The 25,785-nt window shown below is 37.6% G+C and overlaps 1 protein-coding gene across 1 annotated transcript in view; it reads left to right on the top strand.

The window, feature by feature from the left end:
• Positions 1-14,680: 14,680 nt before the first annotated feature.
• LOC131684320 (uncharacterized) overlaps positions 14,681-25,785 on the top strand; it is a 346,758-nt gene continuing 335,653 nt past the window's right edge. Inside the window, exon 1 of the mRNA XM_058967082.1 lies at positions 14,681-15,882. The gene's annotated coding sequence lies outside the window, so the exon portion shown is untranslated. The remainder of the gene's footprint in view (positions 15,883-25,785) is intronic.

Below are 25,785 nucleotides of genomic sequence, written 5' to 3' on the forward strand. Positions count from 1 at the left end.
GGAAATTTCACTGTCATGTTGCATGTAATTGTAAATGATTTGTTTCTAAATATATCCAGTACGCAAAATAGATTGTTAATCATGTACTAAGCATCATTAACCAGTTCACGAAAACATGAATAATATTTCATGATTTTGTGAACTATTTCACGAGCACGGATAATGGATCGTACCCAATATATTAGAGTTCATGAATTAGTTCAAAAGGATTGGGCGGATTCATGAATAAAATTTTGAGTTTCGTGAAATATTACATGGGTGCATTTCGACCTCGTCTCATCAGAAACCGACACTAACTTTTTGTCGGAATAGATTAGCGCCGGCTTGACGCAAATCCCTAAAACTAAAACACACTTTGAGTTTCAATTGAACGACTGGTCAAACGTGATGTCCCATCCGAGCAGAAGTTCTGTTTATGCCGATAAGACACAGTGAAGCCGAAACTTGTCTTGGTTTAGCAAGCCAATGCGAAAGTACTATGCTATATTTCACCCTAAGGAGAAAAACTGGGTGAACACCAAAATTTCTCACAAGGACGAAAATTTTTGGTAAAACCAGTCTTTGCACTTGAAGGGCCCACTATGTCATATCGGCATAAACAGAACTTCTGCTCGGATGGGACATCACGTTTGATCAGTCGTTCGATTGAAACTCAAAGTGTATTTTAGTTTTAATAGATTTGCGTCAAGCCGGCGCTAATCTATTCCGACAAAAAGTTAGTGTCGGTTTCTGATGAGACGAAGTCGAAACGCACCCGTGTAGTAAGTAAGGATGTGTGCCCTTCAAGTGCAAAGACTGGTTTTACCAAAAAAATTCGTCCTTGTGAGAAATTTCAGTGTTCACCCAATTTTTCTCCTTAGGGTGAAATATAGCATAGTTCGTGAAATAGTTCACGAGAACATATCCAGAATATTTTGATTTTGTGAACTAAGACTCCTATATCTATGAATATCATCATGGTTTTATGCATAATGTTCATAAAGTTGTGAGCTAATTCGCGTACTGAAAAACGCATTAGAAATGACTTGGCGGAAACCGTGACTAAAGTTTACAAAACAAAAACAAATAGTTCCAATAAAATAAGCGTCATGCGAGCATTACTGAAGGGAAATTGAACTTAATTATAAAACACATGATTTTTATTCATGGTCCTGTTCTCATAACTTGAAAACGTGATTGTTTCAGGATGGCATTATGGCACTTTATTAACGATTTTGGGAACAATTTTTTTCAGTGTTGTTTTGAAAAATGAGAAAGGTACAATTGCACTACTAGGTGGATTAAAACAATTTTTTTTGTGTGAAATAATATAGGTCGAGCAAATTAAAGTTAAGACGAAACTGTAGCGGGAAAGATTCTCGATATGTTGAAGCTCAACTAATGTTCACCACATTCCTGTGGATCATAGCATATATTTTTAAAGTACATAAGAAGGTGTCTACGAAATATCAAATAATATGGATCGTTTATCCATGTTACGTCACATACAAACTTTAAACCATTCGTGCTAAAATACAGTGATACCTATCAAATCAACATTTTGTATTGTTGAATGAGGTCGTATAGCAAGTAGTTTTAGATAGGCTCCACTGAATTCTAAAATTTGTGCCACCCTAATACATAGTTGCAAGTCTCATAAAAAATTAATGGGATTTGCAACAATAGGATCCAAAATTATCATAAATTGGTTAATAAATAATCTTTCTATTTTTTCTATGAATAGAGATTGAAAGCTTTTGTTTAACGTATTAACCGTTATGTATCCGACGCGGTACCCGGGAACCTTTTTAGGTTTCGATTCATAAAATTCGTATGTTTTATCCATAGCTGGAAATTGAAACTTTGTGACATCTTAGAACTTCACTAAGTCAAGCTTTTGGGTTAATAATATTGTTGATATAGTAAGGGGGAGAGTTAGGAAGGGCTCCTGAATTTTTTTACTACGTAACAGGCCGACGTGGGTACCCGGGTACCCACAAAACTGAAATGCCAATAACTAAGGTAATTTCCAACCGATTTTGATGCTTTTGAGTGTTTTGGATTCAGGAACTCATCCGCTTTTGGATTTGGCAAAAATTAATCGGGTTACTTCATTCAGTTTCCGGGAATCCGATTTTCCGGAAGCAGGTTCCAGTACTGGGATACTATTTGTGAACTTCAATGGAATACTAGCAATATGGGTATCAAAATTCTTGGAATTGCATCAGTAGGATGTATGTCGTGGTTTTGGAATCATTTGGTGATTTGACCCAGGAACGGACATTCCGGAGCAGGTTCCCGTGGGGCCGTGAGTGGCCATTCCGTTCCAATTCAATTTTTTTGATTGCCATAGGGTCCCTTAACAATAAATAACAGACCTTCGAAACAATTTGAAGAGTTTTGATACTAATATTGCTAGGACATTATTAAAATTTACAAATCATACCCTAGTACTAGAACATTACCCCGGAAAATCCGGATTACCAAGCACCAGATCCATTCATCCGGTTCAATTTTATAAATCAAAAAGTAGACGAGTTCCTGAATACAAAAGTTTCCAAATCGGATAAAGGAAACCATAGTTATGAGCATTTCAATTTGTGGGTTTCACTGTTTGTGAATGATCTATGCCTTCATTTAAACGGCGACAAAGCATTATATGCTGACGACTTGAAAATGTATAAAACTATCTGCTCTGCCGAAGATTGTACAGATCTACAATTTTGACAATTGACTTGCTATCGCGATGGTGTAAAAGAAATGGAATGATGGTGAACATCAAGAAATGCAAAGCAATCTCATTCACTCAGCGTCGCTCGTCAATCAAGCACGAATAAACTTTGCATGACCAAATTCTGGAGCGTGTCGAAACCATCTGCGATCTAGGAGTGAAATTCACCAACACGATGCGCTTCAATGATCATATATCGCTGACAACCGCTAAGGCCTATGCAGTATTTAGGTAGACTAACCTGTTAGTGCCCAATCTTTTAGATTTAAATGTATGGTTACATTTCCAGTACATTTAGTTTTTTGTCTTAGAGAAAGGGGTCAGGTTGCTACAAATAACACCTTTTTGATAAGTGAACTAAACCTCCACAATATTCAACAAAGCTGAAAACTAATCAAATTGAAGCAACTTGACCTAATTCGCGATTTTTCGAGCGCCATCCTACGTCATATATTTAAGATTCATAAAAGATGAACCATTAGAGATGGATTGATTTAGCGAAGTTGCTTCATTGGTTTCCAACTTTGTAGAACATTTTGAGCATTTATTTCACATGAAGCAAAGGTTGATATTTGCACTTACCCTAACCACACTCCAATTGCACTACTACAAAAATATTGCCTAAATATATTAAAACATGTTTCCGAAGACACCATATATATTAAGCTATCAATTTTGTCATCCTAAAATCGAAATTCGGACGGGTATAATCCTTTACCAATTACAAACTTTTAGTTTATTACAAGTTCATTGCCAAAGTCGGTTTATCAAAGTCGAATTATCAAAATATTGAGTTTGATAATCTGTCTTCAATAATCCGGGTTCGGAAATTCGACGTCAAAATCGCACGTCACATAACGTCTTAAATCTGACGTCGAAAATCTGATGTCAATATTCGAACGTCAAAAAACCAAATTTCAGCGCCGGATATCCGACGTTAGAAATCTGATTTTAATTATCCGAGGTTGAAAGTCAGACGCAAAAAATCCCACGTTGGAAATCCGACGTCGAAAATCTGACGTCCGGAATCATACATCGAAAATCGGACGTCGGAAATTAGCAATCGAAAATCCGATGTCGAAAGTCCATTTTATGTCGGAATTCCGACATTAAAAATCGGACGACGGAGATCCGATGTCAAATATCCAACGTCAGAAAACCATCATAGAAAATATGACGTCGGAAATCCCAAATAGAAAATCCAACGAAAGCCTGACCTCGGAAATCCCACGACGAAAATCCGACTTTGATAATCCGACGTAGAAAAATGTGACCTCGAAAATCCCACCTCGAAAATCCGACGTCGAAAAGCCAAAGCAGGAATTCGGTAATCCATTCGATATCGAAAACCCATCTTCGAAAACCCGTTGTCGAAAATATGACTTCTGAAATCCAACTTTGGAAATCCAGCACCGAAAATGGCATGTCGGAAATCCAACAACGGAAATCTGATTCCGAAAATCTAACGTCGAACATCCTACGTAGAAAATCCGACGACGACAAACGACGCAGAAAACGTGACATCGAAATCCAGACGATAAAATCGAACGTCTAAAATCGGACGTCGAAGATCCGAATTCGAAAATTAGGCCTCAAAAATCTGGTGTCAGAAATCCGATGTCGAATATCCGAGGTCGAAAATCCTACTAATTCGACATAAACAATTGCACGCATGAAATCCGATGTAGGAAATCCGACTTTATAAATCCGTCGTCGAAGATCTGATATCAGAAATTCGATTTGAAAATCCGCTATCTAAAACCCGACGTCGAAAATTCAATGTTGAGAAACTGACACGGAAAAATGAAGTAAATGCGATGTCGGGAATCCGTTGTCGGAAATTCTACTTTGAAAATCCGACCTTAAACATCCTACGTAGGAATTCGGCGTCGAAACTCAGATGTCAAAATTCGGATGGCGGGAATCCGATTGTGAAAATCCAGCATTGGTCATTCGATCAAAGTTGGAATTTAAAGCCAAATTACTAAAGTCGAAGTCGGATTATAAATGTCTGATAATCAAAGTCGGATATGTATCAAAGTTGAATTATCAACATAGTCCGACGTCAGAAATCGATCTTTGAAAATCCGACCTCGGAAGTCTGACGTCCAAAATATGACCTCAGATACCCTACGTCGAAAATCTGAATTTGATAATTCGAGGTAGCAAATACATTGGAATTCCGACGCCGAAAATCCGACGTTAAAAGCCCTACGTCGAAAATATGGCGCCGAAAATCCGACGTTGGAAAGCCATAGTTGGATTTCGAAGTTGGAATTCGGCAAATGAATTCGACGGCAGATTTCGATGTAGCAAATCCGACGGCGACAATCTGACGTCGAAAATTCGATACCGAAAATCTGACATCAAAAACCTAGCGCAATGCGACGTCAAAAACTCAGTGTGATTATTCATGTATGAGATTACGACGTCAAATATCCGATGTCTTAAATCCGATATCGAAAATCCGACGTTGAAAATCCGACGCCAAAAGTTCGACGTTGGTATGAAATCAACGTCGAAGTTCCATGTCGGAAATTCGATGTCGAAAATCGGACTTTGGAAATCCGATGTCGGTTATCCGGAACGAGCGCCACGCGCGTCACGGCGACATGAGGTCGATGACAGCGATTCTAGCGTGTTACGTTTTATTTCTGTATTGTCGATCTAACGCCGGTAATGCAAGGTGTGATCATTGCTCAGAATGAAACCATATTTGCCATCGGTAATTTAGTAGAACATATTATTTGAAAATCGATTGAAGTGCAATAAGAATAAATATTCAATGTAGTACCTATGTCCTATAGCTAGAGCTAATTCCTATCCTATTCCTTCTATTTTCCCAATAAAACATTTGTGTTATTAAGAATGTAGTTTTAGTAAATGTGAATTTGAAAATGAAATATGTTATTGTTATATGATTTGACGATTTCACTTATTTCTTAATTGAAGTACATAACAAATTTTTGAAAACTTCGTATCAAATATACCTGTGAAACTACTCAATCTTATCTAGGGTTGCCAAATCCGGCGATGCTTTCACCCGGAGATTTTTACTGACTTCGGATAGGCTTTTATGGAAATCAGACCTACCAGCTGAGTTTAAATGAGGCAAGTATAAACTCCTCTTTCATTCTTTTTGTGACTTGTCGAGCTATTAATTACCAAATTTGACTCACGTTCACCATTTAGTGCTTTGTTTTGGCAAAGCAGAATGCGTGCCACTGTTCTGAGTTTTCTCATTAGGCTATAATTTTTTCGCGTTTGTAAACCGTTTTGCCGATTTATATAGAGCACCAAGGGATATTTGCAGTGAAAAGTTGTCCAAAATAAGAAAACTCAAATCCTCTCTAGTTCATCACGTAGTACGTCCATGTGTTCTTAGATACTCCGTCCATTATGTGGCGGCCATCTTGATTTCGTTTTTTTTTTGTTTTCAAGCTGCATCAGCTGTCAAAATCTTGCTGTAAGTTGTGCTGCGAAATTTGATACAGTCGTGATTCGCTGGTTGGGCCACAGCCTTGTCCAACTAACGAATTTGATTCGCTAGTTGGACCGACTGACAAATGTCAAAAACTCTCCAAAGGAGATGTTGGCAGTGTAAATGCATCTGTTCATATCTCTAAATATTGTCAGATCGATTGTCAAAGTAAGTTTGACACGAGATTTTGACGTTCAGATGCTTTTTAGTTGGACAATGGTCCAACTATCGGAGGTCCAACTAAAAAGCGGTTCAGGTAAAAAGTGACCAACCAGCGAATCACGACTGTATAAACATTTTAAAACTTTGATATAAGATTTCTGAAATTCTGAGCCAATTATCAAGCTGCAGTTTTACTTCCGGGTCTTTCCGGACAGAATCTTCGATACTGTTTAGTAGATTAAGGGAATTACCATGCGAAAGAAAATTTTGTGATTTTTTGCGAATTTGGAATATATTGACGTTTTTAGCCACGAAGATTTATTGATTTTTCTTTCAATTTTTAAAAACAAATCATAAAAAAAGTAAAACTTATTTTCAAAATTTGAAAGGAAAATTTCCAGACGATATCTTTGCAAATTCCTCGAAGAGTGCACAGATACATCGTTGGATAAAAAATGTAAGCATCTATAAGAAAAAATAATCGAATTTTTGAAATATTCGACTCAATATCACGATCAGTTAAAGCACCTACTAAGCCATTTTAAAGCGGATTTTAAGCGAAAATAATTAGCTTCATCTCGTAACAGCCATCGTTTTCGCCTGCATAATGCAGAATGGATCTACGGAAACATTCTTTTTCCGACGTGGAATTGCAGAACGAACGCAGGGCGTCCTTCAAAGAATTTTCTGCATTGAGCGAAAGAAGTAAGCGAATAAAGATGGAGAAGCTAAGAGAACAACTTTCCCTCGATGAGCTGACTTTCGCAACGATTCTTCAAAAAACAAAAAGTGGACGCTATCCAGGTTCAATTCTCGTAACACAAACATGTGCGGAAGTTGGTCTTCAAGCATTTTTGGATCATACTGCTCTAAGACTGTGCAAATATTTGGAAGAAGTGCTAGAACAAATGCAGGAAGATGGACTTAAGTGTATAGAACTTTACACAAAGTGGGACTGTGGCAGATCACAACAAACGCAGTACAAGCAGAAATTCGAAAATGTTGATGACAGTGGTTCCAATATTTTCCAAAGTTCGCTTGTTACGCTTAGAGTAACGCGCACACTAGATTGGAATAGGAAAGTTGTCTGGTAAAATCCAACTCCGTCCTCACCAAGATACTGTCGACCGATAAGGATTAGATTTATAAGATTTTATGGTCACCGCAACGTATTTATTTCATGTCCATGAAATAAGGATTAGATTTGTTCGAGAAAGTGTCAATATTTCAGTAACGGAAATGGCGGAAATTGAAAAGCAGATAACAGAGACGATTGAAACTAAATATTCCACAGATCAGGCAAAAACAGTCTATATAAAACATACTTTTGTCCCGACAATGGTGGATGGTAAGGTATGTAACACAACAACAAATACAACATCAGCAATGAGGTGTTACATTTGTGGTGAAACATCTAAATCTTTCAACAATTTAAAGAAGACGAAACCTTCACATCCAAAAACATTTAAATTTGGATTGTCCACAGGGGCGGATCCAGAAAAAAATTTCTGGAGGGGTCTGGAATATCGATTTCAAAATGAATATTGTACATTACGTAATACGTAATAAGCTCATTTAATGAATATCAGGTTTGGTCAAATTTGGAATGGTGTGGAATGATTTTGGGTTTGAAATTAATATAAAATTTAAACTAATTCAAAATTTCTCAATCAGTAAAAAAATTCGGAATGGGTCCGGACCCCCTAGACCCTCCGCCTGGATCCGCCACTGATTCTCCACGCTGCATGCACAAAGCCGATGTTTCAAAATTCTGTTGCATGGTTCGTACAAGCTTACAAATAAAAAGTGTCAAGCTAGGTCTGATATGGAAAAACATGCAAACAATTTAAACAAAAAGAAAAATCAACAAGCTTTTAAAACTGTAATGGGTTTGTTAGTCGCCATGAATCCCAAAGGCGGCAACACAAATGACGCAAATACTGCTAGAAGATTTTTCAGTGACCCTCAAAAGTCTTGGGAAATTAATGGTATTAGTGTTGAATTTGATTCGTAGACTAAAAGTTATACTGGAAGCGATTTCAAGCGGATGTAGCGTTGATTCCGAGAAATATTCCGCATATGTATTTGAAACTGCAGAGCTTTCTATGCATCTTTATGGATGGTACCCCATGTCAATCATCCTACATAAAAATTTTGTTCATGGTCCAGAAGTGATCAAATTTGCTATTTTACCGATTGGGCAGCTTTCAGAAGATGCGGCAGAGACCAGGAAAAAACATTTTCTCTACCACAGGCAAAATTTCGCAAGAAATACTTAAAGGCAGCTATACACTAGACATCCTCAACGAACTAATATTTAGCTCTGACCCGCTTTTCAGTAGTGTGCGTCAAACAGCCAAAAAAGGACCTCGCAATTTTGTCCTGATGCGTTAAGCCTACTAGTTCCAGAAAACTTGAATTTAATCAACGAGCTCGATGACATCATGTCACCATATGATTCAAATGATGAAGACTGAATAAAAGCCTAAAAGTAAAATATTAAAACTATCTTGTAATATTGTATAAAAGTATATGTCCCAAAGCACCACACATGGCTCACACAAACTAGTTCTACACACATAAACCATGCCCCACATACACACACATGTTCCACTTATACAATTCCCACATATTCAGAGCTCAATAAAGGAAGAAAGTTGTAGGATACGAAAAAAGGCTGAATATTACTGTTAGGTGGATATAGTCTATTGTTTAACAATAATAAGTCATTATTACTTGCAATATACACAAAACACATTGATTTAGACTGAAAAACGCACTAGAATAATTTTGGACAGTTTTTTGGTCCCAAATACCCCTCTGTGCAGAGGTGGAATTTCACTCCCACGCACGGATAACAACAAAAAATCTAAAAATACCGGCGACTCTCGCTGTGGAGGACAAGCCGAACAAGGATTTTCCTCTGCCACAGCTAACAGTAGATGAAGGGTGAAGGCATGCAGGAGGAAAGCACGTCGGGAAAGCACACTGCGGTGCAGGGGCGGATCCAGAAAAAAAAATTGGAGTGGGGTCTGAAATTTCGATTGTTAAAATTTAATTTAATTGTTCATTTAATAAACAATGTGCAATCCACAGTACGTAATAATCTAATTTAATGAAAATCAGCTTTTGTGTGGAATGATTTTGAGTATGAACTAACATTCCTTCTCTTCCTCGACGATTGTAAGGACATGGCCAGGTGTACACAATGATGCTTGTTCCACTATGAAGAAAAAGCGTTAATCCCAAATGTTTTCTTTTTTTGCGACACGATATAGTGGATATTTTGGTAAATATTAGCTGATCATTGTACAGCCACCCACGATTTGTACAATCGTATATGCAATGCTATGCTATGCTATGCTAATGATTTTTTTTTTAACTAATTTTTTATTTAATTTGTTTATTTGATAAGGTAGGTTTGCGTTAGCTTAAAGGTGCCAATTTTATTTTGTTTTACATTTTAAATTACTTAAAACTAGGGGATTACATATTGATTTTTGAAATTAAACTAAGGCTAATTTAGAGCTATACGTATACACAAGGGGGTAATATAATTTTCATAAGATTAGGGGGGTCATTTAGTTTTTATGGCAATATGGTTTGATATTTTTAGCAATGAGATTATTGGGGCAAATAATGTTTAACTAAGGGGGAAAATTTTTACGACTACCTTAAAAGTAGAAAAAAACTAGAGGGCGTGATTAAATTTTGTGAAGATTCGGGGACATTAATTAGAGTTATTTTATGTGGTAGTAGAGTTGGGCATTTTCAACGAGATCATATAATATAATAGTTAAAACTAGAAAAGACAGGAAGAGCTAAATGCTTCGTGAAGATATTTGGAGGGGGGGGGGGGGGAGGGGTGTTACTTCTGTGTAAGAGTCAGGGGAAGTAGGGTGGACAAAGATGGCAGAGGGAGAAAAATATTTCAGTTTCAGGCTTCGGGAGATCAACGGATGGATTACAGAATCAGGGTGGCCTTCATCAGGAAGAATCATGTACTGGAACGCCGGGTGGTCCTCCTCAAGATGGCAGGGGCTTCTCCAGACGACTTCGTAGTTGCGCTCAGATGTTGATCGGCTACATTTCGAGTTGTGCGTGTGATGTTCGTGCTGTTCGTGCTGTAGGTCCCGTGTTTGTTGGCTCATTCGACAGGGATGTTTTGTGTCACCTAGGAGTCTCATCAAACTATCGTGGGTGTATGGTACAGGTAGAAGAGAGGGCTTCTGAGAATGATAAGGAAAAAGGGTTAAAATTAAAGGTATTGATTGATGGTTTTTACGAATGTGTATATAAGGGACATATAGAGGACATCGCGGCTTGCCAACACATCTCGAACCGGGAAGTTGGGTGGTCTTCCTCGGGCCCGGAGGGTGTCCATAAGCCGAGACCTGGCGGAACTGTACTCCGTGCACGCCCAGACAATGTGCTCAATGTCGTGATAGCCGTCGCCACAAGCGCAGATACCACTCTCCACGAACCCAATACGTTGGAGATGTGCATCCAGCGTGTAATGGTTTGCCATGAGTCGCGACATCACACGAATGAAGTCACTACCCACATCCATCCCCTTGAACCAAGGTTTCGTCGATACCTTAGGGATTATCGAATGTAGCCACCTTCTTAGCTTCCCATTGCTCCACGAGGTTTGCCAACTTTCGAGGGTTCTCTGATGAGTAATACTGAAAAATTCGTGGAAGCAAATTGGTCTTTCAAAAACGTCACCTTCAAGGGCACCCACCTTAGCTAAGGAGTCCGCCTTCTCATTGCCCGGAATGGAGCAATAAGAAGGGACCCACACCAAGGTAATCTGGAAAGATTTGTCAGATAAAGCACTCAGTGGCTCCCGTATTTTCCCCAAAAAATACGGGGAATGCTTTCCATGTTCATCGAGCGAATAGCTTCAATAGAACTCAGACTATCCGAGACGATGAAATAATGGTCTGCAGGTAATGTGTCAATTACCCCAAGGGTATACTGAATATCAGCTAGTTCTGCGGCGTAATCTGAAGCGTGGTCACTGAGTTTGTAGGAGGCGGTGAACTTTTGATTGAAAATACCGAAGCCAGTGGACCCTTCGAGGTTTGATCCGTCAGTATAAAATATCTTAGAATAGTCGACTTATCGAAATTTATTATAAAAAATGTTTGGAACCACTTGAGGACTTATGTGGTTCGGAATTCAACAGATCTGGTCTTTCATGGATGTGTCGAAGAAAACAGTAGATTCAGAAGTATCTATGAAATGGATACGCAAACAACGATACTTAATTCTTTCGAGTTTGATGAAATGTATGTTCGCGGCGGATCGAAAGCAAAAGCATCCGTATTCAAGTACCGACAGTATCGTTGTTTGATACAACCTAATTAGGTCTCCTGGGTGGGCACCCCACCATGTTCCGGTTATTTTATTGTACGAAGAAAGTTGATCCTTTGTTGGCATTTCTGTTTGAGATACCTAATGTGGCATTCCCAAGTACCTTTCGAGTCGAACCAGACCCCTAGATATTTTACTGTGAAGACCTGAGTTATAGTTTGACCCATTAGCAGAAGCTGTAATTCTGCTGGTTCACGCTTCCTAGAAAATACAACTAGCTCAGTTTTTTCCGTGGAGAATTCGATACCCAGCTTAATAGCCCAAGCAGACAAATTGTCCAAGGTATTCTGTAATGGTCCTTGTAGATCGACAGCTTTGGGTCCCGTTACAGAAACCACGCCATCGTCTGCAAGTTGCCTTAACGTGCAGGAATTGTCAAGACATTCATCAATGTCGTTGACATAGAAATTGTATAACAGGGGGCTTAGATATGAGCCCTGGGGAAGGCCCATGTAGCTAAATCGTGATGTCGATAAGTCACCATGCGAAAAATGCATGTGCTTTTCCGACAACAAGTTTACTAAAAAGTTGTTTAAAGTCGCTGAAAGACCATGCTGGTGCAGCTTCTTTGAAAGAATGTTGATAGAAACTGAATCAAAAGCTCCCTTTATATCTAGGAACACTGCTGCCATCTGCTCTTTGCTAGCACAGGCCATTTGAATTTCGGTTGAGAGCAACGCAAGACAATCCTTCGTCCCTTTGCCTTTGCGAAAGCCAAATTGTGTATCTGACAGTAAGCCATTTGTTTCGACCCAATTGTCGAGGCGGAATAGGATCATTTTCTCGAACAACTTCCGGATACAGGACAGCATTGCGATCGGTCGATACGAATTGTGATCGGAGACTGGTTTTCCTGGTTTTTGGATGGCGATGACCTTCACTTGCCTCCAATCGTGTGGGACAATGTTAGCCTCAAGAAACTTATTAAATAAGTTGAACAAGCGTCTCTTGGCAGAGTCTGGCAGATTCTTCAACAAGTTAAATTTGATTCTGTCTGGCCCTGGAGCTTTATTGTTACACGACATAGAGCAAGTGAGAACTCCACCATCGAAAAAGGTGTTTCGTTCGCACTGTCGTGAGGGGGCGCGGCGCGGTAGATCTTCTGTGCCGGGGCGGAATCCGGACAGCGATTTTGTTTTGGGCCGAAAGAAGACCACAAAAGGACCGGTCGAGAGCTCTAGATATTGTTTGGGTCGGGGGAGAGCCTTGGGAGTCGATTCGACCTCCATTTGTCCGTCCGGGGAGGGAGCCATCGACACCGTCGACGCACGGGGTTAGCACCCGCGCAGACGGGAATAAGCCGTAAATGTTTCAAAAGAGGTAGATTTTACTTATCTGTAAATTTGTTTCCCACGACGCACCAGCCCAGCTTATATAGCTGGCTATTGTTCAATCCTCACTACGCGAACAAAAGGCTGATGAATGCGGCCTAACGGTTAACACAGGCACAAGAGAAGAAAAAAAGTTCAAAACCTCGAGAGGTAGAGAATGTGCAAGATAACCTTGAACGGGGATTAATACGATTATTTATCTCACACTGACGAAATGGAAAAAACACTTGCTTCTCGATAGACCGTTCGTAAACGAATGATCCTCATGATTTTGAGTTTGAAACTAATATAAAATTGAAACTAATTTAAAACTTCTCAACAAGTTAACAAATTTCGGAGGGTTTCCAGACCCCCAGGACCCTCCCCTTGGATCCGTTCTGCTGTGGTGTCTTCCGGGTTTTTTTGCTATCGCAAAAATTCTACTATTCGTCCTCACAGTCGCTAGGAAAAATCCAACAAAAGAACAAAGTCTTTCTCCCTGGCCAACAGTTAAGGACCGCTGCAGAAGCAGCCAACATTGACACCGGTAGAACTCAATTGAAACAAATAAATTGAGTTAAAATTATTCATCGTTTCACTATACCCGGAGAAATTGATGTAAAACCCGGAGGTCCGGAGATCGTCTCCAAAAACCGGAATCTCCGGGTCAAACCCGGAGAGGTGGCAACCATAATCTCATCATAGTTTCTATCCTCTTCAATACCCACTTGCATGTGAGCTATACTGCCGCTATACGCATAACAGTCCCATGTGCTATGGGATTCCCTATACACATGGGACAATTATGCGTAGAGCGGCAGTATACATAGCTTCAAAAAATTGCTACGTATTGGGAATAACCATAACTTTAAAAATAATTTGAATATCTAAATAAAAACTATCCCAGTTGAATTTTTTTATTTATTGTTGTAAATCCGTAAAAAACAATATTTACAGGAAAGGCTCGACCAACGTAAAATGGGTCACTTGGGAGATATTTTGACACTGCTGTTTTTTCGCTGTTGTGTTAATATTTCCATAAAAAGTAGGCCGAATATTAATATTTTCCCAACATTTCTGTCTGTGTTAGGGTGTTATCAACATCGAAAAGTCGAATCACTACTTTTTGGTCCAAGACTGATTTTGGACATTTCAAACACAAAGTTTCCCAATTAATTCCAAATTAACCAATCAAGTAGAACAGCGCTCCACTCGGGTAGCGACCTCAACACATGAGATGCTCAACGTCAACAAATTGAAAAAGACACACCGAGAGGATAATGTGTATAACCGAATCGGTGTGAGTGTGTGTTTTTTCCAGCATCCTCTCCAAATCCTCCCGACAGCCGGCACGGCGTGCTTCGTTGAGCCAGGGAAACAGCGGAAAGCGAAAGCAGACGACAGCATGTCCCATTCAGAAATCAGGCCGAGAGCCGACCGGGAGAGCCCAAAACCAAGCAATCCTGATAGCGCGTTTTCCATTCACTGCCGGATGGCCAGGATATGGCACTAGCTGGGAGCAAAATCGGAGAGGGCCATGCCATCCTTTGCTCGTTCGTGGGAGCAAAGGGACAGCCAGCAGCCATCGCATCATCATCGTTTTGGCTCCAGCTGATGGTAACCGAGAGCACCGTTCGCAATCTAACAGTTGCTGTGAGGACTCGGAACGATTTGGACGCAGTTTTAGAAACCCGGGAAACCCGCATTCGGTACTGCTTCAGTATCTATCTAGCACAGGATAGCTAGCAGCAGCAATAGCAGCTGTTGGGAAGCTCCATTGCATTTCATCGCCATCATCAGCTTCATCATCACCGATGGAGAAACTCTAGCGTTTTATGTACCTACAGCAAAGGCTAGTGCGAGGGTGGGTGTATAGTGTGCGTTAAAATGTGTGATGGTTTGTAATTGATTCACCTGCGAGCAGATATTGCCACCTTTGCTGTCCGTGTCGGTGTCAGGATTTTGGCACCAAATGAAAACTGGAAAAACAGATATTGAAAACAGACAGGATATGGATCTCTAGGGGCTAGAGCTTTGGAGGATTATTTTGTGGTTTGAAGTGTACCGTTTTGCTGACAAGGCGATTTGGATGGAGATTTTTCGGTTTCAATAAGTCAGAGATAAAAAACGAGGCTGTGATACATTGCGTAGATGTTGAGGTGGATGAGCAAACAGAAGTGAAAGTAGGCCTACGAGAAAACCAATTCCACGTTTCTTTGCCTGTGTGGATTACTATTCTGTGTACTGTGAAATCAGTTCGGTGTTTTGATTCTCCGCGTATTCTTGTGGAATCTGTGCCAAGCCGTATGACGAAGCAAGGGCAATAAGCTTTGCTCGGGTTATGTTGTTTCCGGGAAAAAGGGGTCAATCGTGCAGACACGACTACTAGCCCCACACCCAAACACCGTCGTCAGGATCGTTCGCCACCAGTCGAAGGGGTTATGTCCCAGGAGCATCGCGTAGAAATGACGAAGCAGAAATAACACAATTTACCGTCAGCTCAGTGTGCGAGTTTTCCACCAGAAACGGATCCGGAAGCTGGTAAATAAGCGAAACAGTAGTGGCTGCTGTGAAAGCACTGACGAGTGAAAGCGATTGAGTGTTGTGCACTTCGTACTGGGAATAGATATCTGTAGTAAGGCTGGCAGCAAGTGAAGTGGAAAATGTGTCCGACATGCCAGTACAGCGATTGTTTACCAATGGTTCGTGAGTGGAATTATGTGACCGAAGTTTCCGAAACGTAGAAAAGTGGTAGTGTTTTACGAACAGTGAGCTGGTGGCGCATTTGTGCCCGATGGTTTGAATTGCACCGCAGCGTTGGATCGGAATGTTTAGTGCAGGTATGGACAAATATTTATATCGGTTTGTTAAAAGTTTTAGTTTGAAAAATTAGATTTACACAAAGACTTAATTCGGAAAAATGATGAACAAATAGATCAAAGCCATTTTCAATCACTTTAGGTCCATGATGGTTCAAAATATGTCGAAGCTTAGAAGTGCTTGGAAGGTTGGGGTTTCTGTTGGTTTCAAGACAACAATAGACAATCTCATCCGAATCCAGCATAATGACAAAATAATAAATCCGGCCAAACAGTGTCATCTCATTTGTAACAGAATTCTTCGTATTGCTACATCTACTTTTCATTTATATTGCTCAGACGATGAAAGCAGTTTCAGATGGCTTCCGCTGAGCTATTTCACTATAGGTTTGCAACGATATGTATCTTTTCAGACAGCTTATCAGCTCTTAATGCTTTGTTAGTATGGGAATGCATCGTCTTACTTAAGCAACTGGCAGGGAATAACGAAGTAAACTTGCCTTGGGTGCCCGGTCACAGTGGAATTCAAGGAAATGAATCAGCTGATAGTTTGGCAAGACAAGGTTCCGAGGTCGAGTTTATAGGCCCGGAACCATTCTGCGGAGTCTCAACCTGTACCTTATCCCTCTACTGCCCAAATTTTTGTTTCCCTTCAAAAAATTTAAATAGTCTGTTTTCATGATGAGAAAACCGAAAAACATATTGCCGGTTTACAAAAGTTACAAGTTTTTCAGGTTAACCTCAAAACATGAAACCCGCCAAAAGGCGGGATTGGGTAGCTGGCCCCACAAACATCTCTATATACAAAAATGAAATGGTGTCCGTATGTTATCGCATAACTCAAGAACTACATGACAGATTGCATTGATTTTGCGTTATTTTGTTGGTTATTTTCTGTGGAAGGTTTTTTGACATAAAAATAAAATTAAATTTTCTTAATCCACCTCTCCGTGCAAATGTGCTTTTCTCATATATGCACCTTTTGTTGGATTTCTCTGTATATGAATATGGAATGGTTTCCGCGTGTAATCGCATTCTTTGGCAGTAACACAAAATATTACAATTTTCTTAATCCACCTTGCAATTGGGAAATATTTAGTTAAAGATTGTTTGTATAGTTTACCATAGTCACGTAATAAAATGTCATTGGTGCGTCATTGGGTTCCAGTTTTTCCACAACGGTACTTTTTTGTTAACTTTATGATACATCTTGCATTCATGCATTTAAAAGAAAGAGCGGTGAAGGAGTTTAAGTACAACGAGTATAAAGGCACTATTCACAAAGGAGAGTATGAATGCAGCAATGCTTTGTTTCCACGAATTCCCATGATTCAAACGGTTTCAAATGTCGATTCGACTTTGCTAATGAACGTAAGTCATTGAAAATCTTCGGAATAAATTTGGAGTACCGTCGATTCTCGCATGGCCCTGTTCATATATTGGTAAACAGGGCTGTAGAGAGAAATTGCGGGCCCGGGAGGTCCAGCATAAGGGCTCCCTCCATCATTGTAAATTTTTCGAATACACAAACGGTGAGCTCGAGTGAGTGTTGTAAATTCAAATGATTTTTAATGCATTTTTTTCGTTTGTTTTCCGTCGGTCTCTGTCCGCATTGAGTATCTATCACCGACTCCAGAGAGGTGTTTCCACAACCAGATATCGGGTCATCAATACATGGACCGAGACCAACGGCTCTACTTCCCTTGTGAAGGGTTTTCACCTCAGAAAATTTCATCGACCTCGTCTGGGATTGAACCCAGACCCACTGGACTAAGTGGCAGTCACGCTTCCCACTCTTCTATTAGCGCGGTCTATAATCCAAATTTGGTCAAACAAGAATGCATGAAAACTGATTTTTGCGAGCCCCGCATTTATATATTTGGTGCAGTACCATTAAAAAAACTCACATTTACAACATTATGCAAATTGCAGTAACAAAATAGAAACACAATAAATAAAAAAAAAAGTAAAAATAACATTCAATGGAGGCGGATTTTAAGTAAAAGAAAGCAAAAATTAAATCAATAAGGAACAAACGAGAAAAAATAATAAGTAGCTAAAATGGAACAAAACAAGAAAGCTGAAAAGTGACATTTAAAATAATGGAAATAGATAAATAACATGAAAATACTCAAAAACCTGCTAATATCCAAAATATAAAACCCAAAAGCGGAGAATCGACAGAAAATGGACAAAATTAAGATAATGGAAAAGTTGAAGTTTGAAAAAAAATAAAGAGTAACATAAACCAGATTGAATAAATGAAGCAATCAAATTAGACGAAGGAAATTAGACTAAAATTGAAGAAAAAGAAAAATATTGCAAAATGGTAAAAATAATGTAAAAACGGGTAAACGACAAAATGAAAAATAAAATGTCGTAAGTATGGAAAACAGGTAATTCGACAAAAGGGAGGATAAACCACAAACAAATAAACAAGTATAAAAATGAACGTAATGGATCCACGAAGTTAGACGTAGAAATAACAATAATACAAAATGTTTAAAATATAAAAATTTGCAACAAAATAACATACAAATAGGGAGAAAAATGTTGAAAATAGTTCAAAATAATAGAAAAATGAAGATAGACCATTGAACAAATAAATTGTTTAGCTTTGAAAATTCAAAAATGGACATACATATTTATTTAAAGAACTAATTTAGAACTGAATAAGTACAATAATAGAAGTAGAAATAAATAGAAACAATTGGACGGAATAGATAGAAGGAAAGAACAAGAGGAAAGAGCCCTAAAACAGACAAAAGCAAAATCATAAAAAACATGTAAAATCGAAACGGTTTAAATAGGAGAAAATGGAAATGCTAGACGAAAGGGGGAAAATAGAAATACTACAATAAAGAAAAATAAGAGAAAACTAGAAAAAATAAATGGGTTAAATATTAAATAAATTCATATAAAGTAATACTTAAAATTAGATGAAATGGAATACAGAAAACATGCACAAAATACAAAAAGATCAAAATAAAATAATGGGGAAAATGTTCAAATTATAAAATGAAAAAACATAAAATTGAAAATTGTTTAAATGGGCAAAAAAGCAAAGTGCTGAAGGTAATAGAACACAACAATAAATAAAAATCAAAGAATATAGAAAAAAAATCCATACAAAGAAAAGCATAAAAGCATGATAAATGAAGAACGAAAAATTCACAACAAAATTAAAAAAAAACTAAAACGAAAAAATAGGAATAAAAAATTTTTGTCGAAAATGAGAGACCTAATAATGAAGAATATGGAAAAAATACGGATGCAGAAGATACTAAAGTAGGTTTATTGAAAAATATTAAACAAAATTCAAAAATAATCGAAAGGGTAAAATTTTGTGAAATTAATTCAATAAACTTGGTAAAATCAATTGAACAAACGGATGACAAAAAAAAACAAATAAAACGATAGAGAAAACGCGAAAATTAAAAGACATGAGAAGATGAAATGAATCTAAAAAAATGTGACGAATATTAAAAATTGGACTAATTTGAAAGAAACAGCAAGAATGGTAAAAATATAGAAAGGAAAATATGAAACAAAATATATAAAACAAAACGTAAAACAAGAATACATGAAAAACATAGAAAGTCTAAAAAACCTGAATGAAATGGAAAAAGACACACCAATAAATATAAAAAATTTAAATATAAAACAATAGAACAAGAGAAAAAAATTGGAATGAATACAAACTGTAGATTTTATGGAGAATATAAAATTTCTCCGATGAAATGCCAAAAACATGGAGAAAAAATATTTAAATTGACAAAGCTAAAGATGAAAAAAATTAAATAATATCATTTAAGTGAACACGAGAAATTACTATGAATCGTTTTCTTCGTGGATTTTGCACGTTTAAATCGTTTTCGAGTTACCAAAGTTTTCTTTTGATTAGTCTTGCATACAGTATTAACTTTATGATATAATTTATGACTGACGGCCGGTTGTCACGGTAAAGATAGATACGTCTACCTTTATCAGGACACATGTTAGTGAACTCGGGCGATTCGTAGTTATTCTGCCTAAGCTCGACCCTCATTAACAGAAGGCAAAAATTAAGCCCGTACGATATTAAGCCTGTTCTAATGACCCTGCCACTTCCAGTTTTCCGATTTGTTTACTTCACATCCTTGCTCTCACTTGAGTACTATGGCTCTAAGTTTCATAACTTTCCCTACCCAGTAATCTCTAGCTAATTAAATGTCGTTAAAACGTAAAAAAGTTATGATAGAAATTGGATCATATTTGGTAATTTCTGTTATTGACAGTACGAACCCTTTGACCACAGTTAAGTTTGGCCTTATCACTTGTAACACCTTCATTTTGTTACTGTCCATAAAACCACTTATGACGTCGTCATAATTTTTTCAATCGAAAATACGTGCTTTTAGAGAAAAATATTTTTATCCCATTTACAAAATTCTTACGAAATCAAAAAATCTCATGATATTTCACCAAATCACCAACATTGTTTATACCATGAAATGTTAGATCTTCTAATTGATAAAATCATATATTTATTTTCCAACATGCTGAAATTTAGAATTTATGCAAGGTATCCTAATTAAATCATACCAATATTCAAACTCTAATTGCATTTTCAAATAAATTGTTATTGAAACATTTGTCAGAATCATTCCTTCTGTTCAAAGTCCGGGTCCCTCTCCAACTACGGGCTCGGGGGGAAACACCCCGTTCCCCCTCCCCTCTCGGCGGCCCTGTTGATAAGGCATCAGCATTGTTACTGTTTGAAGAGAGTTGCACAAACAACAGCGTTCCCGAGCAAACGAAAAGCCCATGCTCATGGGGTTTGACATGGGTGATTGAAATGGATTCAACCCACGACCCAGAGACACACAAAAATTGCCTTTTAACAAAAACTTGAATAACTTTCGCAATTTTCATCGGATTCTAACTAACAAGTGCTTATTTTCATTATTATTAACAGGCTTTAATTTCCCATAAAAATATAATTTTTAGGATTCCTTTATCTTGCCGAAAATATTGACCACACTCCCATCTTTCTTCCAAAAATGACGAAAAATTAAGAAAAAGTTCAATAGATTCGTAAATGACGTCAGAACCAGTAGTCGCTTTAAAAAAAAAAGGTTCCAACGATCGAAAATGCATTTAATTACCTTTAATTCAACATAATAATATTTCATATCGATGCACCACAACCGAAGATATTTGGATTTTACTGAACGTACTTTTGATTTTAATAGTAAAATTCATTTTTTCGCTGTAACTCGAAAACTGTTCTATAGTAAATTTTTTGGACCTCCTTTTACGGATTCAGCACAAGATTTTACATTGAAAATGACCACTAGCTTATTTAGTTCAGAAATGCTGTAAACTAGTGTTATCGATTTGGTGTAATTTGAAATGACATTACAGTTATATTCAGGTGCAAATATTTGATATGAGTTGTGCTTTTTGAATATGTTTCCTATACAATGTTCTATGAAATCGGTCTTAGGATGTCCCAAAAATTCACGAATGCAACTTGGAATAGAATCTTAGGAATGCCACAGTACTCTCATGCATTCTATACGAATAGGGAGACTGAGGAGACTTGATCCCCTTTTTATTTATCAATCCTACTCCGTGGAATGATAAAAAAAAACTATGTATTTTTTGTAGTTTTATATTGTTTCTAGGGTTGACTGATTATCATAAAAAATTACATGGAAAAATTATACTGGACATGAGCTATGAGCATTTTTGGAAAACAACAAAAAAATGGAAAATTCCTTGATTAGTGGAGACTCGATCCCTAATTTGGGGACACTTGATTATTTTTTGAAAACGTGTTTAAAAGAGCATGTAGCGTAATAAGCCTATTCTTACCTTGTTTCTATTATCATCCTACCAATCTGAAGCCTTTGGTTAGAACAGCGTCTGCCATCTTTGCTCATTGCATTTGCTCAAATGGTGTTGCGATAATTGGGGTACTCGATTAGAGTTTTTGCTGCGCTCAAACAGAAGATTTTCACCATTTTCAAGACAATGTTGTTATTATATTGGCTCTTAATAAGAGGCGAATGACTTTAAGGCTAAAACCTCCATAGTCGAAATAAAAAAATGACTCCTAATAACAAAGCAAAGAAACTGAAATAATAAAATTAATAATGAAATAATGTGGTACCCTCCCTAATAGGGCAAAAATAGGTACCTAACCCCATTATAAATGTATTATGGTATTGATTAAATTGTTGTGATTTGATATTATTATTTTTGTTACTACATATTACCCATCTCTCACCTGATTTTTATTACGAATTCCCCAAATCTCTGTGCAATTAATTGAAAGCTGTCGTTATTCTGGTTGAGGAACGTCAAATGTGGGATGCATGGTTGCTACATATGCTGTAGTAAACATTTACAGTTAAATTTTTGTATGATGAAGCGTTTATTTTTGACAGTTTTTTTGTTATTTTATGGCAACAATGACTTCAATTGTTCTGGTGTGAATTTGGTTATTTTCAGTAGTGTGTATGAAGCATGGTGAAGGGGATCAAATCTCCACTAATTTGAAGGGATCAAGTGAACCCATAGCATCTATTTCAGCAAACTTTAGTACAAATATAGTTGAACAAAAAAATCAGCTCAATCATAGCGTATTCATATAATTGATATTCTCCTGTATTTCTATATGCAAAAGTATAGTATGCAGTGGGTGACTTTACCAATTGTATCAAAGTTTGAAAATTTGGAAAATAAATCTTCTTCAGTTCTTCTGAGATTTTTTTCTTTAAATCGGTAAAAAATCGGTAACACATGTCCAATTTTTTTTTGTGTTAAAGAAACTTATGTTTAGATAAAACTACGCAACTTTCTAGTATATTCGATTAATGTATTCTGATCAGCCCTTGAGTTACAATGATGGGATCAAGTCTCCCCGGGGATCAAGTCTCCTCAGTCTGCCCTAACTGTGAAGTTTGATATGGCGTTCGGTATTGTGTGGATGTCCTTTACAATGCCTCCTGGGACCGTATCTAAAAGCAAAACTAAGTTTTGATACTATCATTCCGTTTTGGAACTTGACCTTCTTTTTCAACAGACTTTGCAGCTGATTCTTAGTGTACATTACAATAACGGGGCTAGAGCGACGATGTCACTGATCACTACAAATCTTTCCCGGATGAGTTCTTCAAATACGACGAATGATTTATGAGGCCAGCAGCTTATCCTCTGAACCGCCAAAGCAGGGATCATTTCTAGTTTTCCCAAAACAAGATAATATGACTCCAAGTTCATTTAGAAGGTTGACATTTATGATTTTTATTTAAACTCCGGTTATGCTAAGGAACACTTCGAGCTAGAAGTTGTATGACTATTGGCTCACGTGGCCGTCTGACAGACCACACGGGAATTTTTAAAAAACCAGAACCGGTTCTCTGACTTGACCAACAAGTATAGTTAAACAATCTTGAATTTTAAAGTCAGAAGTGCTTCGAAAACGAAAATTTTTCCCCCAGCTTCACAACACCGTCTTTTGGCGGGGTAAGTTCTTTAGCCCATAAGTTTAGTTACAAGTTAGAACAAAACCAAATCTCATTTCTACGGCAAAGTACTATTGTAAAGTAACTTAATAATAATTTTTATTTTTGTGAAAACTCCAAAATGTGAGATAATTTTCCAATTGAATTGGATTACCACATGCAAAATTTTTTTTTTCTCGTTTCCCTCAAATTTCCAACTTTCAACTCAAATATCATTTTATATCATAATTTCAACAAGCAGATAACGTATTTGTATGACAGGTGGGAATGTTTAGAAGAGGTTTTAGTTGAGTTTACAACAAAAAATCGTGTATTGTAGATTTTACAGCGATTCTACGGAACCCCGCCAAAAGACGGGGTTGGGCAGCAGAGGGTTAAATATGGAACTTGGGAAATGGGAAATGTCTATGGTAGAATCGAACTGGAACGCCACAGATACTGCAAAACATGCAAAGAAATTTATAAAGCCAAGTGCCAAAGCCGCTCGAATATTAATTAATCTATGTAAGAGGAACCTTAGAATAATAACTGGTTTGTTTACCGGTCACTGTCATAGTAGATATCATCTATATAAAATGGGAAAAATTCAAAGTCCAAGTTGTCGTTTCTGTCAATTAAGGGCTCTACAAGCTATTAAAAAATAAAGCTATTTCACATCTTTCTCTTGATAAATATTCCACTTCATGAACAGAGGGACAAATCTTGCAACAACAAAAATCAAGTGTCCTTTTTCTTCATAGTTGGTGAATCACTTGTCAGACATCACTTTTGCACGTTTCAATCGAACCGATAGACTAGTACTTAAAATAAAGGTTATTTTTCATTAATGGCCATGTTGTACGCATAGGCGGCTTCAGCCAGCTGAGATCCGTCTCTCTTAGTGAATTCTTTTAGATTTCACTTTGGGCCAGGCTTGGAAAAGACCCAGCTGATGATAATATGGGTGCCGAACTTGATTCGTCATCGAAGACTCCGGCTTCGATCGGATCATATCTGCTCTTCTTGAGAATCAAAGCTACGTATGCTCACGATCTCGAAACTGTCGCAGAAACATTCAGCCATTACAAATATATCAAAAGTGCACTCAAGCTTAGAATTGAGATATCCTATAGAAAGCAATCAAATTACATTACTGGTGACACATCGTTTATATGGAACTAGCATATCTACGTACCCGCTCACAAAGTAGAGATCGACGGTGTGATTACCGATTCGATGGTTTAGTGTGGATCTGCTGAAGCTCGGGGTCGGCTGTTTTGTATGTCGCTTCAAATCCGTATCGGGTGACCTGCTAATTACGTCTTATTCAACATGGCTTGATTGCCTGTTCGGCTGTTTGTATCGCGCGTCATGTTTTTCAATAAATAAAAGCAAATCGGCCATTGTAGTAATAAAACCCGGTGGTAAGTTCGCAGAGAATCGTTAAGATGTACATTGTTCTCATAATCCCCATTCCCCGATCAGAAACACATAACAGAAATATTTCAAAAATTTATCTCACGTTGTTACTTGTTATAAATTTCTGTTATTTTAACTACTAACGAGACCAAATTTATAACACAATATGTTACAAAAATTGTGTTCTGTTATAATCTTGTTATTTCATTCTGATCGGGTCCCCGCGTAAATGCTTAAAGAATTTGAAGCATTTCCTTATAAGACGCTCTAAGCACTCTTTTGCAGGAAATATAACAGCTCGAGGAAGCGCTGACACACATACGAAGTAAACAGCTCCAGGTGTTAGACTGTTGAGATCAAACAAGAAGTTTTCAACGCTTCCAGAAACACCAAAAATTCCAAGTACCTCATCATTTCAACCAGGGACTCAACTCAGTGCAGGTTGGGCCTGCGTTGAGCAACGGTAACTTTGTGATATTGTGGCACTCCTCCGGCACCGAGAAGAGCTTCAATTCTCACGGTATGGCATGGGATTACCTTCTCGATGATAATCGATCTAGCTTTCTCCACGATCAGTTTTGTATAGTTGGGCTATTGTACTGCCCATGACCAGATTTCTGTCCCATTTGTGTAACAATAAACTGCCCATGATCGCATATTTGTCCCATTTTCTATGGGATTTCCTATTTTTATGGGACTGATTTGCGATCATGGGCAGTAAAACAGTTGAAACGAGCGATAAAGCCTATAATAATTTTCGCTTTTTTATAAGTCTTTATTTTTTATAAGTCTTTATACAACTCAAATATGTTCGTTCTTTATTTTTTTTCTCCTATTTTTTTTATTCATTTCGTTTATTTGATAGGCACAAATGCGTTAGCTTGGCGGTGCCAAATTCTTTTGTTTTTACATTTTGGATATTTTAAAACTAGGAGGTTACAATGTTGAAATATTTTTTTTTTTTAAAGAAAAAAATTTACAGCTATCTTAAGACTAGAAATAAGATTCTATA

The sequence above is a fragment of the Topomyia yanbarensis genome, chromosome 2 (assembly GCF_030247195.1).
Source record: "Topomyia yanbarensis strain Yona2022 chromosome 2, ASM3024719v1, whole genome shotgun sequence".
Lineage (NCBI taxonomy): Eukaryota > Metazoa > Arthropoda > Insecta > Diptera > Culicidae > Topomyia > Topomyia yanbarensis.